This window comes from Myiozetetes cayanensis, unplaced genomic scaffold, assembly GCF_022539395.1.
Source record: "Myiozetetes cayanensis isolate MyiCay16 unplaced genomic scaffold, myiCay2020 scf2-11, whole genome shotgun sequence".
NCBI lineage: Eukaryota > Metazoa > Chordata > Aves > Passeriformes > Tyrannidae > Myiozetetes > Myiozetetes cayanensis.
Genome location: NW_026087411.1, coordinates 80034123 through 80049834, shown reverse-complemented (window position 1 = coordinate 80049834; position 15712 = coordinate 80034123).

The window sequence follows — 15712 nt, the reverse complement described above, 5'->3', positions numbered from 1 at the left end:
GGAGCGTAACCAAGGTATTGATTTCCCTAAGCCATTAAAAGTCTCTCTGGAAGGGCCAGCTCATGACTGGCCCTGAAAAACACACTGGTTAAGCTCACGGTGATGCAAAGATCAGATATTCTGATCACTTCTTCTGTGAGGCTCACTACGACCTCCTTATCTTACCCTCTGTCTTATGCTGCATAAGGTTTTTTCCAGAAGACTTCTCGAGGTTGTGAAAAGGAGCGTGATACCCACCCTCAGGAAAAAAAGAATGTGTATTTGGAGACAGACAAGGCTAGCTTGCAGCTACCTGGCAATCATGGGTGTCTCCTCCTGTTTGGTACCTCCAGCTCCTCTGCAGGCACGTGCCCGTGATTCCTGCCATAGCGAGGCCGACACCTTGGCCAAGCCCCACGGGTATGTTCAGCATATAATGTGATGGGAACTCATTCCAGGCCTCTGGGTACTACTATAATATTAGTATTACTGTCCCACAATGCTAACAAGAGTACACATTTTATGAGAATTCCGCTCTCAGGACTGGAAAAAGCAATCACTATTGGAAAGGGAACACAAAGTTTTTTGGCTGAAAATCTCACAGTGAACTTCAAGGCAGGCTCCTAGGACGAGGGGCCAGATCCTTCAGGTGACATAACCTGGCAAACATAGCCTTGCTGGGTTGATCAGGTTGATTCTGACACATAAGGATTAAACAGGAACTGACTGTGCTGAGTTTGCTTTTTGTTTACTGCAGCGGTTGCCACCAGGCAGCCCAGAGAGGATTTGCTGGCGTCTCTGAGGGCATGGGAAAATCAGTGTGTTTGGCTTTCCTGTGCTGAGCACTGGGCTCGGCTGGAAGTGTGGACCCCGAGGTTAGCCTTACATCACCAGAGGTGGGCGCGTAAGCCTACCCTCTGACTTCTGCCAGAGCTAAATTTAAAACCCTGATGGCTTAGCTGAGTTCTGTGGCAAAAAAGTGATGGGTTTGAAAGGGAATGAGAAAAAAATAATAATAAAAAATAAGAAAAAACAGGGAGAAACATCAGTAGAACTTTGGCACATCAAAAATGGAGAAAACAAGATTTATTTGTGGTCATCTGGGAGATATTTGCCTGCCTTTGATGAGGAGCTTGCACCAGCTACAGCTGGCTGGCTGAATTTCTTGAGCCACTGAACTCTTCAGGGCAACAAAAATTTTGCTCTTACGTGTGTGTGAGGTGCCTAGAAGAGCCAGGTCCTGATCATTAATAGAGATCCCTAAGCACCAGCAAGACAGCTAATACTAAAGACCTGTTTTCTAAGGTCAAGATCTGTCTAACATGGCCTGCTGTGCTGGTGGACAGTGAGTGCTGTTCTATTTCTGTAGTGAGAGGGCTGAGCCACATAAGCTTTGTAGGAAAACATCCACAGGCAAAGTTTTACATATTTACCATGAAAAAAGAGAAACATCATCTCTTGTATTAGATGAACTTGGACTGCTCTGTGTTACAGAAGTAAATGCTTCCCCCATGGAAGAAGAGTGTGAATGTTTTCACTGTTTGTAAATCATTCAACTGTCTATGTGGCTACATAGATGTGGTACATTTAATGCATGCTTTGCAGTAATATGTTTGTTGCATACTGTTGGATAAGGTGACTAATAGAGATTTAGTAGGTACACAGTATAAAAGCTGGCATTCTGATTTGCCATCATCCTTTTTGTCTTTAGCTATAACTAATAATTATAAGAAATATCTGTGTCCCAACTACTCTCAAAGAATCTTTTAAGCAGATCTTCACATTTAGAAAAACTGTCCTGATAGCTTCATTGTTTCACAGGAAAAAAATACTGTAGGGGGAAAAAAAAAAAAAAAAAAAGAGAAAGTAAGAAAGAAAAAAAAAAAGAGACAAAAAAGAGGAAAAAAAAAAGAAAGAGAAAAGGGCAGGTCTTCTGCCAAAATAAATCAATTATCTCATATTATATGTGTTTTCAGAAACCTTTAAAGATGAGGAGTAATGTTCTTTTTCTTGGAGAAAGTCCTTTCAAAAATGTTGCTGGCACTCTTTAAAGGTGGGTTGGTAGATTCAGGATTTAATAGTATCTAGAAACTATAATGTGTGATTTCCTATTTTTCACAAGTGTACCTGTAATATTACACAAAATGGGTTTAAAACTGGATAATTTTTCTATCTTTTTCTTTCACTGACCCGTTATTTTTCTTTTGCTGTCGTCTCTTACCTCCTCAGGTCAAATAACAGAATAGATGTGATAAACAGGAGGCTAACCACGAAAAGCATTCCCAGGAAGCTTGGCCTAAATATCAAAAAGAAAGATTGACAATATAAACTTGAAAAATAATATTGAAATATGAATAGTATGGTTGGATACTTAACATTTTCTTATTACTTTTATTTCAGACACATTTTCATTTATAAATTGCCTGGATAGTAAGGTTTCCATTGAAAGTTCATTTTCTGATTTGATTTAATTCCTCATCTTCTTACCATTATTATTGTCAGATAGATACAATACTTGTTCTTAGAATATTTGTCTGTTAATATTAGTCTTACTTACATGATTCTGTATTTTATTATTGTGACTGAATTGCTCTAAGACTCATTAAATTCATTGTGATATTGAAGACAATTTTATTGTATTACATCTGTTTCAGGATTCAAATGCTATTCATTTGGAAGGGGATTTCTATGCACTCATCCCATCCCCCTCATGCAATCAGTACTCTTAAGCAGTTCCAGAATTTTTTTCTGATAATTCTTTACAGTCACTGGCCTGACTAACAAAAAGACTTTGATAAGATACAATGAGATGAATCTTGCAAAGAAAAAAGACTGAGTTTTGCTGATTTTGGTGGAGATATCACAAATGTCATCATGATTGAATGAATCTTCTAACAGGAACCAGCTGATTTTATAGACAAAAGTCCTGATCCTCACTTTGATAAATCTCTTCTTATTTGAATGGAGATTGTAGTATTGGACCCACATGGAACTTGGTCAGAGGCCAACAATGTGCTGAGAATGGAGACATTAGTTTGTGATTAGAAATCTGATTCTATTGTTGTGCAGATTTACTCTAGCTATTGTCCTATAAGAGTGAAAAAGGGCAAGTGAGGTAAAACCCCTATTCCCTTAATAAGAATTACTTTTCACCAATACTCACAAGACCCCCTACGTGCTTGTTTTGTCCAGTAATGTGTTGGATGTGAATAGCTGTATGCCTCGTTTGTGCAAAGGTGGCAGCAAACTGAAAGTGCACATCATACTCCTATAAACTCCTCGGGAAGGCAGGGAATCTGGCTCAGACACTGATGCCAAAACGTGCTTGTACATAGCAGTTTGTGGTGGGTACTCCAAAAGTATGCTCTCTGCAGGGAGGGGAATGCTTGGCTGGAAGATGTTGGGACTTCCACTCCTGCACCTCAAAAGGACATTCTCAGCCACAGCGTGACTTTCATCTGCCTTTAGTTGGACTCTGGGTCAAACTTGAAGAAGAGAAAATGCAATTAAATGTTCTCCTGAGACTTAGCAGTCAAGTACTAAATATTGTGCAAGACTGTCAACCCACAAGCATTCTCTGCTATATGGAGATCTTGGAGAAATAACTCAACTCATGACATTTATGAGGAAATGTGAGTTTTTCAGTTATTTATCTCCCATGGAACCAAAACTAGGAACAGATTCAGTGCTGTATCTATTCCCGAAATTTAGCTCTCCGAGTTATATGAGCTCTTGCTCTGTGTTGCAACAACTTCCATTGACAAAATGCGATTGGATACATCTACTCAAATATTTTACAGATATTGCAGACACTAGTCATGTTGGATCACAAATCATATAGAAGTCCTATAAATGTGGAAATACCATCAGATATCTTTGCTCACTATACTGTCCGATGATGACTGCAAACAGTCATTTTAGTAGTTTAGTAGTTTGTCAAAGCCAATCCGGATGGTGGGATCATCACTGAGTTCCCTCCAAGTTGCTAGATTTGAACTTTAGAAAGAATGTTGTACTCATTAACAGGCAGATAATTAATTGTAGTGGTGAGTCTGTGGAAAAGCTACTGATGTTTAATAAGTCTTCTGTCTCTGGCTTCTGTGATGTTTTATATTAGCAGAAGTGTGATAGATCAGATTCAGACAGCAGTGCATTGCACGTATTTCTTACTAAATGGTTACTCTTGGAATGGAATCTATCTTTATCAAGAAAGAACATACCTGTGCTACAAAATATGTTGCAGGATTAGGATTTACCACTGTGTTTTCAGATGTGTGCTGTAAAGAAATGTATGTTTTCTGATGTATGAGGTCCAAAAGGAGCAGCTCAAGTGAAGACTACATTTAGTGGCATCCAAAATAGAAGTCCATTGGGTCAAACTAGTCTCTGGCTCATTGTCACACAGCTGAGTAACCACTTGTATTTTTGTCATGTCATTTCTCCCTCCGCATTCCCAGAGCTTCATTTATGACCAAACTATTAAGAGTGTTTCACTTCCCCACTCAAAAGAACATGAATGCACCTCCATGAAGGTGTTTTCTGTGGGCGTTAAATATGAATTCTGAGCTGTCCTCAAGGAAGGACAAGTGCACAAAAAAATGCACACATGCAAACACCCTGGGAAGCAGAAAGGAAAGCTTTACATCATTACTCCTTATTTCCCAACTACTCGGACTCATGTGAAGTTGACAGGAATTAATCTCTTACAATTTTAAGTACTTAATTCTATCACATGTACGTTCTAAATTTCAGGAAATCCCTTTGACCATATTTACTTCCTAAAGAAGCTTTTGGATATGATACTATTGTGATAATTTAACTCTTTTGCAGAATGAATAAAGTTTGAACATGCAAAAAACCTTCAATTTATATTTTTTTTTTAATCAACAAAATTTTGATTCCTAGACCAGGAACGTTAATGAACTACAGAGTTGCTGGCCTGTTAAACAATTGCATTTTTCAAGCTACCTTCCTATACTTCCTTGATTCTGCACAAGTTTATATACATTTTCACACAACATGACAATGGCTTCTTGCTTTCTGTAGATCAACATAAGATTATTTTGCCCTCCATATGTGATATTGAGCTATCTTCTTCTTCTTCAGTTTTGTCTCTACTTAACACTACAAGAGCTAACACTTTTCTGATATCACTGTTTAATCTAAAGAATAGCTGTACTTCCAACAAAATTATTATGGGTAGACCAAAGAGGGGGAAGGTGGCAGTTGTAAAGGGCAATATAAAAAACCTGCTACAAAATCTTTGTACCAAAAGGTGATCTACATTATCAAAGTCCCTGAGAACTTTGCTTTATGGTTTAATATATTTAACAAAATTTATTTCTATATATAAATATTTATATTCCAGGCTTTTGTTAGTCTCTATGCAACCTTAACAGTAATAGAGTTTTATGTTTTAATTTCCTTAAAGGAAAGTCCTATTTGGGACCCATGAATGCTTCAGTGTTTTGGAAAGATCTAAATATATGTCAAATATCTATGGAGACCTATGATTTCTTTTTTTCATCCAGCAATCATTTCACGTATTATTTTGAGAAACAGCACTATATGTACTGTAAATAATATAAAAAAATATATATGTGTATTATCTGATAAGGTCAAATAGCTCTGTCTGTTTGTTAATTACCCAAATACTAAAGAAAAGTTAGGCTAATGATTTCCAGACAGTTGTTATGCCATATCATGTTAAAGCAGCTGTTAACCATATGCACTACTGTAGTTCTGCTTATATTAACCATTATGAAATTTTCCTTGGGGAAAAATGCTCATGTGCTTGCAGAGAACCTCTGTGCCCTCTTTTTAAATGAAATAAGTTGGTTATTCTTAGAGCATGGTGAATAATTTGTAACAAATCACTTGGTGATTTTCTCCTGCTTGTGAATGGGGATTGTGTTTTTCCAAAGCCACCATGCACCCAAAGGAGCTGAAGTGTCACCAGCAGTTTGGTAGCTTCAACAGAGCAGGGGAAGTATTGGAAGAGCACTTCAAAACCAGTCCTGGTGTCAATGCACCCGTGCAGTGCTGGCTGTGGTGGCCTCATGGCTTTGGGACACAAGGTCACATCTATTCATGGCACAACCTTGTTGTACCAAGGCTAACGTGGCAATCCCTGACACTGCTGTTTAGTGCAGGACTATGGCCCTGCAGCAGGATAGGGTTTTATGTTTTATCTGACTTTTTTTTTTTTTTTTTTTGAGAGAGAGAGAGAGAGAGAGAGAGAATAATCTGTGAATTCCTAGGGGCTTATGGCAGCAAATACTAGAGCAATAGCCACCAGAGAAACAAGATTTATGGACAGAGGTCATCTCTTTTATTAGGCTGACTAATAAAGTTGGAAAAAAAGAGGCAAGCATTTGGGTCAAAACCCCTTTGTCAGATCCAAGATACAAGTATGTCTAGAGGATAGCTTGTGTGGATGACAGCTAGTTTGTTGTTGGAGGGGGGAGGGGGTTATGTGTTTTCCTCTCTCCCTGTTTTCAGACCATAAGAGACAATGTGTTTTCTTTATAAACATTGACTCTTTTTTCTTAAAACATTTAAACTGCAACATGATGTACCTCTATTGCCAGTTTAATAAGTATCTACCACTTGATCTTCTTAAACTTGCAGATTAATTTATCATCATGCATCATCCTAAGGAAGGGTATCTATATTAACTCAGAATGAGATGACATTAGTACTTACTTCAGGGACATTTCTCTGAATTTGTTACAGTTGTCTTTGTGCCCTCAGTTGCATTTGCTTCTGTGAGTATTCTAGCAAGTGTTCATGAACTTCAAGATGAAAATGATTTTTTGGATAATGATCACAGAAATGTTTTGTCTTACAATACCTACCCAAGTTACAGTGTAATCCCAGAGCTCAGAGGAAGGCAGTTGACATGGATATCACCTCTAAGATATTAGACATGTTCCTTCTATTCAGTGTGGGTAAATCTGGGTGTTGCACACCAAAAAGACGTGGTGGATGGACACCAGAGGAGGGTACCAGCTGTGGTCAAAGGTCTAAAATCATAGCTTACAAATAACAGCTCAAGGAATTTATATTGTTTATTCTACAGAAGAATAAAAAAGGAACTGTGATAATAGCCTTCAGATACATGAGGGTAGCAGTAAGAAGAAAAAAAAAAATTCTTTGCCCTTTGTACATAAAATGGAGGTAATTTAAACGAGGTACCTCTTAGGTACCAGAACAGTAAGGATATTGTTTCTATTATAATAAATAAACAAGCATTGAAATAGATTGTCTAGGGAAACCGTGAAGCCAAATCATCCAAACGACCCAAGAAAAAGTTAGAAAAACAAATGGTAGGAAGGGAGTACATATATGCCCTACCATGCTGGAGGTGGATCAACTAGATAATGTCTTATTGTCCCTTATAGGTCCTTTTTCTCTGACCTTAGGATTGGTAGCTATACAACAATGGCAAAAAAAAAAAAAAAACAAACAACACAAAAAAGATGCACTCTAAAGTTGCTCTTCAGTCTGAGTGCCTGACAATGTTCAGCGTTTTTAATCTGAAACCTGACTGTCACAATATAGCGATGTCATACCAGCAGAACTCAGTCACCCTCACAATGATCTGTGACTTAATTTCACAAGTGTATTATTAGATATAATATCAGTACAGTGCTGAACCTAATGAGCCCACTGAGTCAGTGGAGAGAAATATCCAGATGATAGGAGCTCCCACTCTGTTCTAGCAGACATTTCTGAGCCCAAACCATTACCCTCAGCAACCCAACGACTTGCTCAACTGTCTATTCCTGCTTATAATGGATCTGAAAAAATCACACTTTGCAAAGAGACGAAACCTGCTCAGATGATGACAAATAATTTGAAAATAACTGGTCTGACCGGGTGTCCAAATTGTTCGCAGAAAGCAAATGTTCATATGTGCAATGAGCATGAAAGATAAAAGCCTTTCCCTGGTGCTGTTCTTCCACTGAAGCCCTTACTCCAACCTGTGGCCTCATTAGATGACCTGTGAGCCAAGAACAGGGAAAGTATAAGAAAACAGAATAACAGAGTACAAGAAACAGTTCCTACTAATGCTTATTTTCTGAAGGAAAGTCTGCCCAGATGCTACAGTTATATTTTTTCATAAAGATCTTTTCATAAAAGGTCTGTGAAAAGTTAGTAAAGCAGTCTGGAAAACCAGTAAATTTTACTTTTAAGATACAGCAAAACTCTATATTAATATTTATAGTGTATATTTATTAATTTTTCTCTTTTATACTTTTGGGTGTACATGGGGCAAAAACTGCAGGGCTGGGAGAGCTGTGCATGCCTCACTCACATCCCTCCTTTATTGAATGCCCCATGGAATCCCATGGCTCTAAGGCCAAGGATTTTGCTTCTGACTTCCCAACTTTTCTTGCTAGGTAGGAACCCTGGGCAGCCTGACTCTTGCCTACAGCAGCTTCTGGCATAGATATCAACTTGCATGTGAAGTATTTCATACTTATAAAGAACTGAAAATATACTGGGATAGTGACCACTTCACCCCATGAGCATCTAGAGTGTTAAACACAACAATACTGTTGGCTGGACTGAGTTATACCCTAGTAAAAATAACTCCCAGAACTGTATCCACATGTCTGTTGGTTCATTAGTTTTGTTTATCTCAGAAACTAGGCAGAGAGCTTTTTTCAGATGTTTCCCACAGGCAAAGAGCTTTGTACCACCAGATTATTTGGAGATACCACTTTAAATTATATTGATCCTGCAAAATTGTGGTTTTTAATCCATTATGATGCCTATTACATAGTTTTATCTAAATAAAAGTGCATTCCTTTTCATCCTGTCCTCCAAATTCTTTACCAGTGCAATGGCTGCAGCAAAATTCTGGCTGGAAAAAGTCTTAATTAGCTGCCAGTGATGTCATGTCCATGTCTGTGTTAAAGCCACAGGACTAAGTATTCCTCCTTATTTAATGTACTGTAGAAATTCCATTTTGGGATAGCATTAAGATGCTTCAGAGCCAATCTTGTATTTCTCCCGGAGTTGAGATGCTTGGCCTGCAGCCTTCTGACACTACCCCAGTTGTGCTATAATGGTCCAGAAATACACTGCCTGTTGTGTTTTATTGCTTATGTGAAAACTGTCCAATTCCTTGTCAGTTGACAAGGGAGGAGCATTGCATTGAAGGATTGCACAGCAGTGTGTCTGGGAGCTGTGTTATTTCACACCAGCAGCAACCTTTCAGTGTTTGCACAGCAGCCCAGTAGAGCCTTGGTGCTCTTGCCATAGAGCAGAGAGCAAACCCCATTGTAGTCATTCTCTCTGCCAGAGAGACTAATGCATGTTGCCAAATATCTCCCCTCAACACATTTATTGAACATTAAACCAGCAGAATAGCATTGAATGAAGTCCAGTAATTTTATAGGATATATTTTAGTCACTAGACTTTGAAGACTAGTCCAATGTTAATTATAAAGTTTCTGTGTCTGGATAACATATTGTTAACAGTTATTTTGTAAGTGCTAATGGCAAGATAGAAGATTTCCAATGGTTTTATTGAGGAAGTGGCAATTAAAATGTTGAGCACTGAAACATACATACAAAATAAAAATAATCTTGCATGCACAGCACTTTGTGTCTAAAAGAAAAAAAACCCAGAAAAAACAGGGACGAATATTTTCTGTTGAAATAAATGCAACCATTTTATTTCTAGAAAGTTTTGCTTTTGAAAAAAACCCAAACGTTGATTTACTTGCCAACTTCAAATGTCACGAGTCTTGAACAAGTTTGACATTGTTTAAAAGCACATCGTGAAACTATTAGAAAGCTAAGACAAGTTGCTATGTTATGTTTTTCCACACTCAAAGAGCAGCAATATGTTCTCAGTTTGAGTAACTTCTTTTAGATTAAGGGAAACTAAACAAGAAAGAACAAAAGCGAAGTGATCACAAGAGTGTGTGGAAGTGTCTACACGGGACAATTTTTAATGTGTGGGTGGGAAGAGGTACTATGCAAGCACTGCCCCATGAGGCCAACTGGGCACACCAATGCTCCTATATCTATTTGCAATAAGAAAAAAAAAAAACAAAAACAAAAACAAAAAAAGGACTGTCTGTGGCTCTGTATCATCCGTCAGTTAGCAGGTTTAACACAGATTTTGCTTTGCAAAGCAAATGGCTACCACCTGCTAAAAGAAGTCCTGGTGACATGTATAGTGGAGATGGGAGTTGAGCAGCACTGGGGCTGGTTGTTAGCATGGAGTCGGTCAATGCGAGGCACATAATCCCTGCAAGCTGAGCAGGAGCCGGCTCTCCAGCCATTTGAGTGGGTTTAGGTTTGCTTGCAACATACCTGTTTTAATCTAAACCTGCTGCAGTGGACAGGTTTTAAGGCCCTTCCTTAATGCTTTTCCAGACAGCTCTGTTTCCAGACAGCTTGGTGAGGCTGGATTTCACATCCTCTTCTGGCTGATGTGAACTCACAGCTTTGGGGAGCCAAAAGCCGCTCTGGGCTCCCAGGGCATGTCCTCAGCTCCCTCAGCAGTCCCAGAGCAGGTAACAGCCTTTTGGCAGCTTCAGGATTCTGAGGAGAGTAAGGAGATGCATTTCCTAATTTTCCAGGCCCTCCAGGCTCCTGAGTATTGATTAGTCATAGCAGAACCACCCTGGACTTTCCTCTCCTCTCCCTCCTCCTTCTACTTTCTCCCTGCACAGTGGTTTGGACAAAGCCTTCCTGTCTGGGAATTTTCTATCTGTTTTCATTTCACTGCCACCCCTGCTAAGAAAAGGTGCATCAAAGGTTTCATATAACTTTTTGAAATAGAGATTCACTTTAGGATAGCCTACAATGGAAACCACCAGGGGAACAAATGCCAACTTTGGACTAAAGCACATTAATCTGCTGTTCTCTGTGTAACTTCAGGAAATTCAGTGAGCTTTCTCCAGTCAAGTCAGCCCATCTGAGATCTGAATCACGTCTGGAGAGTTCTTTCACTCTCCACTGTCTAAAGGGAAGTGCATTCCTAGTCCAGGTACAATTTGAGGTTCCTGAGGTTTAGTGGGGCAAACCTGGACCATCAGTCCAGAAGTCTGCTTGTTCACTTGCTCAGACAGAGCAACAAACCTACAGATATAAAGGTACACTAGCACAGAAAACAAAAAAATGAAGTGAATAAGAATCCAAGACTAAATGTTCAGTGCCTGTTGTTCCTACCTATTCCCTTGTAATTCCACAGGAGGAAAAAAAAAAAGAGAAAGAACAGGGAATCACTGCACTTGATCTCATTTCTTTTTTTTTTTTTCCTTTTTCTTTTCCCTTTTGCATGGTCATAAACAGTAGCAAAGGGGATTTTGACCAGCCTGAATTCCTAGCACCATGCGTAGTTCTCCAGCATGATCTGTATGGCAGAGCATAAGGACTGGGTTTTGGGGCTCCTTGCAGTCCCTGGGCAAGCTGTAGCAGAAGCCATCCAGCCTCCTCTAAAGCTCAAAGCTGTGGTGCATCAATGACGTCTGGCTGGACACGGAGGAAATATGTTAATGTAGATCTAAAGGAGCTCAATCCTGCTGACCTCCTGTGAGAGCCAAATTCTTTTTCAATGAGCTTTTGAAAATAAGTTACCTCTTCTCTGCAATGCAAGGCTGTCAGAGTGCAGCTTATAGAACAGGGTGTGGGAGCTTAACACCTCTGAGTATTGGGGAAGTTTGACTTCACACCTTCCATGATGTACCTCAGTAGTACCTCTCATTTTGCAGTAGTCAATCTTTATAGTCCACAGTCCCCTTTCTAATTTTTTTCAGGGAATGTGCCCTTCACCACAAAGGTAAGCCTTCTGGCAGCAGGAGGTTTGCCTGTTTCAGTTGCAATTTCCAAGGCCTTTCAAAGTAGTGTACAATTCCAGCAGACCTGCAGGCTGAGACCCATCCCACATTTGAATGTCACCTCAGCTCTTTTCCTTGAAATTACTAACCTATCTGATTTTAGACACCGAACCTGGCCTCAGGGGAGTTATCTGGGCTGATTCTCAGCAGGGGATAGGGCAGTCCTTAGGGAATGGGTCTGGTGCTGCCTGCTAGCTCTCATGACCACCTCCTGCATGGAAAGGTGGCCAGCGTTTGCTTCCGATGACCCTCATCCCAAACTGAGCCACATGGACATGCTGTCACCTCTGCTGCTGCTGCTGTTGTGGGGAGCTGCAGGAGCATCACTTGTCAAACAAACGCTTCCTGAAAATGGCTTTTAGCACAAGTTTTAGCACCAGCTTTAGCACCAGCTTTTGTGACCGTTGTTCAAACTGATGAGTCCTAAATGGGGCAAGGAGTATCTGTACTGGGAGAAGCAGTTGGAGTGCCCTCAAAGGGCTCACTTTAGCTAGTCCCTGGCCTGCACGAAGGGAGCAACCAGTATTAGCTGTTATATGGAAAATCCGGTAGTGATAAAAAACACTTTGGAGATCTTCAGCTGTAAAACCTTTCACAGACACTTTTCTAAATCAACTCAAGCTTTATGTATAACTTGATAAAAGATTTATTAGGTGAAGGAAAATAAATATGTTGAAATGAAAGGTATGGAAAATAAAAGTAATATACCTGTATATGGTTTGCCATACTGAGCTGAGCTAAACAAGAGCTTGCCTATGACAAGTTGCTTCATACAAGTTATTTATAAAAATAATAATAATAAAAAAAAACAAACAGAGAGGGAAAAAAAGGAGGACCCAGGTAAAATGATTCCATGTAAGGTCTATGGTAGAGTGAAGAATCTTCTGACCACTGATGGTCTGCTTTTCCAGGTGTTTCTCCAGGGTCTCTGTTATCTTAAGAGTGGACTTTGAGGTGTTCGGTGTCAGTGTTTGTGCTATTGTTCACAAGCCACAGTCATACTGCTCTTCAAGATCAAAAGGCATGAGGCAGCAGATTATGATTGGGAAACAGATCACTGAGGCCGATGCTGGATGCTTTCTGTAAGTGGTTAAATGATCTGTCTAGTGACCAAAGGGACCCTGACACTGTGAATTACTGTTATTAAGAAAGTTAGGAACACCTGGAGAGAGCACTGAAGCTTTCCAGGAAATGGTTATAGTGGTACTTTTGGTGTGTTCTCAGTAGTGATTTAAAGGCAATGTGCTTGAAAACATCCTTGCAGTACACTCTGAAAACTGTGCCAGGACTGAATTGGTGCATGAAGAGACAAGACACCAAGAGAAAAATTGTCTATTCACAGATAGATTTCTCTACTGAAGATGTCAGCATTTTTCACTGAGAATGATTCTGTCATTTGACAATCTTCTCCAGAAAAACCCATCAGTAACAAACATTTATTTTTGTTATTCCATCACCTAAAAATGTCAGCAGTGCTCTTTATGCCATCTCTCTGTGTCAAGACATATCTGTTCTGTAGGAAAAGCAGAGAAAACACTTCACACCAAGTAAATGTTCACGTGTGTGAACATTCATGCCATTATACTTTATTACAACTATACTATTCAGAGGCAACAAATAATATCAAACAGGCTAAAACAGTATGTCATTCCTGATTTGCCTCTGCTAGTGGACAAAAAGTTGAGCAGGGGCTTTTTGTGTTTCTTTTTTTCTTTTTTTTTTTTTTCCTTTTTTTGGTTGTGTTTTTTTCTTTCCATTGGACTCCACTTAAAATGAAACAACACTAGAACAGAGGTCAAGAACTTGGAAGAATTCATTCAAGCAGGACCAGGAACAGCTTGATTCAATATCAATATTTCATGTGTTCTGAGATTGTGGTTCAAACTATGAGATAGCAGAACACCATTTTTATAGCTTTCCATCTGTGAGAAGTTATTTCTCAAAGCACTCTTTATGAACAATCTAACAGATACTCATTTTTGAGATCATATATTCTGTTAAGTGGGATCTTTTTGATGCACAGTCTGGCTGTGATAGTAATTTTAAAACTAGAGAGAGAGTCTTAGAGGCAGATTCATAAAAATAAATGTCTTTCACACAAAGTTATTTTCCATGATGCATTAACTTCTCCTTTTCCAGGCATTTGCAGGAAAGCAATATACTCAATATTATATATTCGTGGAGCAAAGGAAGAATGAATCAATGTAGGAATCATAAAGAGATGATAAATCTTACATTTAAGTAATAAAATATACATACCCTTTCTTTAAAAAATATTTTTCTGTTTGTTTCATGACATAAATACAAATACATTTGGTTTGAGAACAGCTAAAACTCTTTGATGGTGCAGCACTAAGAGAATTTTGCTTTGATGCTCTTATAAATGTGATGCAGTTGTAGCGTATCACATACCAAATATTTAAGCCATTTTGGAAATGTTGGAAATCAGTTTAACCTATCCAATATTCAGGAACCATCTGAGACCAGCTGTCTTGACAGGCCAGGCTGAGACCTTGTTTTCTGTGCCCAACAGGACACTAGCATGGCTAGCATCCCATGCCATTACCTTTGATTTCCTAAACCTGATGAACAGGAACTGATTTAGAGCAGGCACGACTGTTGGTAGCCTTGGTTACCAATCTGTAGAAAGGCTTGCCACATACCTTTGAACTCACAGAGGAGTTTTCTTAACCCACACTGCCACCTTAGACCTGAATTAATCTTATCATGCTTTTGCAGTGGCAACAAGAAACCTCCAATGAATTTGTAGAAGCCACGTGGTGAATGCACCCAGTTACTTCAGTTACTTATGTCGGGGCTGAATTTGAAGGTGTTAGCATCTGTTGCATTCACCATCACACTATATTTGTGACATTTCTATGAGCTTTTGATATATGCTCCGGTGGCACATGACCTTCAAACCAAGGCTGCTTTGTTCATGTGTGTGTGTGTATGACAGATCAGGAAATTCTCACTCTTGCTGTCCCAACAGCCTTGTCCTTTTCAGTTTTGCTAGCTCCAGTTTTATGTACTGTAAGCATATTCTAGGACTCAGAAATGAGAACTATAAAGTAATTTCCAGAGGTTAAAACCTGACTTTACCAAGGGTGTTAGAAGCTCTGCCACTGTTTCTTGTGGAATCACGTCAAGTGGAGGTGGTAGATAAATCCAGGTTTCCTCACACATTTTCTCTTTTCTTTCTGCTGTCACTGCCTCCCCCCTCCCCCCCGCCCCCTTCCTTCCCTCGGTGGAGTCTAAGTGTATCCAGCAGTAGCAGCAGCTCTGACCAAGATGCTGAATATCAGGAATTACCAGACATTTCTAATGTGTAAGTGTTGACCAATTCCACGATAAATACATTATCAATCCAACGATTCTGGAAGAACCAGCGGTTCTGTGTGCTCTGTACAGAAAACTGTCCAATGCATCATGAACACACCAGCCTTGCAGTGCACACATGGATGGCATGTGGGAAGAAGTTACCACATGTGCTTTACCCAGTCAGGAGTATGTGGCAACCCCACTTGTGCAGATGGCTCTCTGCTGAAACAGTGTGACTTTGATGCTTTTCGTGGGTGAAGATATGATTATCAGACTGGTTCAGAAAGAGATTATCGTCTGTGGTGCTTTGTGAGGTTATAGGCAACCACCAGCGGAGGCCTACATTTCATCATTTGGGTTTAATAAGGAAATGTATTTGTGTATTAAGAAAAAGTGAAGGTTTTTTCTTATTTTTGCCCCTAAGGGAGGAAATACCTAACTCACTCAATTCAAGCTAACACATTTCTCCATTCATCTGCTCTGAAGCTTCCATCATCCACCTCTGTAACCTCCTGGAGTCTTCTGGGATTAAAGAAGAGTGATCAATA